Genomic DNA, 2241 nt, shown 5'->3' with positions numbered 1-2241 from the left:
GAGCTGATCTGCCATGTGTGGTTCATCAGAGGATGGGGTGTACACTGGACTGACTCTACCGTCTTATTTAAATGTGATGATTTTTCTCATTTGTTGCATTGTTTGTATTAATACGAATATCTTGTTATGTTTGTTTTGTCTCTTGGGAGCCAATAAAGCTGTGAAGTTTTTCTTTACACCAAATGCAGCTCTACGGGCGATCAATCAATGGGTAGTTTTTGGATAATCTGCGAGAGTGAGAAATCTAATAAAGCAAGCAACTAAAAAAGGAAAACAACGTCTATTTTCTGTTAGGTTAGCTACGTCAGGAGCCAGGCTTTCCACCGTGCCTTTTAAATATATTTGAGCAGCTACATTTAAGTATCAGGGCAGCACCTCGCTAAATTAACTTGCTGACATATAAAGGAAAAAGTTTAGGCACCGTGACCTCGGCAGCAAAGTGGGTGACTCACTCTTCCAATTCAATTTACTTTGGCACTTGCATTTCCCCCAGCCCTCCTCCGCAGTGGAACATGAAAACATACTTAGGCGAAATACGGTCCGATTGTGAAATGAGAGAACAAGAGATTTTTTTACATTTTTTAAATACCCACTGCTTCGATATACCACGTTTAGTGTTAGGAATAGGTAGACAAAGACGATATAGTTAGCTTCTGTGTCGCAACAAGGTCCATAGAAAATCGTGCCTCTTTATTTCAAGGCAGCAGTTCTCTTATCACAACAAAATGAGTTATAAACAGATCAAAATAACAATCTGAATTATCTAGCATTAGTGGCTGAACTGAACAGCCCCAGATTACGTGATGAATTGTTAAATTGCAGTAGCATTGTTTTGGAATTGCTAATTAAAAAATAAGTAAACCCCCATGACTCTGGATATGACAACTGAAAATACCCACAAATTATTTAATAAATGAAGCGTCTAACAACTCTAACACTTCCTGCTCGCCTTGTTAATAAATGTAATTTGAGGTAGATTTAAAAAATCTCCCATCTAAACAGTGAATTCATTACGCGACGTTCAGATCTCCAGATGCCTATGGACTCCTCGGAATTAGGTGTTAAATAGACAAAAGTGAACCAAACTGCCTTTAAAAGCACAGCATGACCATGTAATTCTTTTTCCAGTTTGTGGTAAAAAATGATGAAACTTCTTTCCAAGTAGCTATCACCCAGATTTAGTGTGAAAAGTAGTGTAATTGTAATTCACGCCATCAGGGTCTATCACTGATAGACTATCAGCTGTTCTGTAGTTAGGAAGGCTTTCTTTTCAAATAGGAAAGCTGCCAAGTGCTCTGTGATACCTCCAGCAAGCTTATCGGATGGAAGATCGGAGCCAAAACAGCAGCTGCACACATATGCAAATTGGCAATTAATAGTATAACATTCTGGGAAGGATTTTTTTTTTAATATGGGAAAGTATAGCGGAGCTACCTTAATATTAACCTTAACAGTGACAGGAAACTTCTTGTCTGAGCGGCCAAAGAATAATTACCCTCTGGAGAGATTGTCACTCTATTACTTTCCTCCTTCACACAAAGATCAAAGCTTGTTGTCCTGCCGAGTTTCTCTCCATCGGGAAAGTTAACTTCATGCCGTAAGAAGGGGGATACCTTGTCGCTTCGGCTCTACGAGCTCGGGAATCGTGGCCATACCTCCCCTTCCCCCCAGTTTATTTGTTTGTTTAGTCTTTAAGTATGCTTCTCCTGCTTCTGGGGAAAAAAAAAGAAAGAAAAAAAAAAAAAAAAAGAAAGAGAAGAAAAAAAAGAAAAAAATAAAAGAAAAAAGAAAAAAGAAAAAGAAGCTTCGTGCTAAGTGAAACTCTTAGAACTGTGCGTTTGTTACGGATACTCTAATCAACGGCAAAGTCATTGAAAGGATTAGTTTTGTACATTTTCCCCAGCCTGCTGCAGCAAAGCAGCCTGCTTTATTTAGCTCAGCATGTATGAATACAAGCCTCCCAATTAATGCAGTTGCTTGCTCTAGTTAGAACATTTCCTTTCAAAGGATCCTCACATGATCCTTTTCTTATAACAGCAGACTGGAGCTGGGAAGGCTCTCCAGGGCTACTGCATTTCACACCAGCTTGTCCCCAGCGCTTTCCCCGGTGTCTGTCCGTCTGCCTCTTCTAGGACAGGCGTGGGGTGATTAGCTGATGTTTGCGGTAATCTGCGAATTCTTCCCGGCCTTATTTTCAGGAAGAAAGATGCCGGCGGCTTGGCTGTGGGAGGCGGCAGGCCG

This window comes from Meleagris gallopavo, chromosome 7 (assembly GCF_000146605.3).
Source record: "Meleagris gallopavo isolate NT-WF06-2002-E0010 breed Aviagen turkey brand Nicholas breeding stock chromosome 7, Turkey_5.1, whole genome shotgun sequence".
In the NCBI taxonomy this organism is placed as follows: domain Eukaryota; kingdom Metazoa; phylum Chordata; class Aves; order Galliformes; family Phasianidae; genus Meleagris; species Meleagris gallopavo.
The sequence above is the reverse complement of the archived record's forward strand: the minus strand, read 5'-3'. Positions refer to the sequence as shown.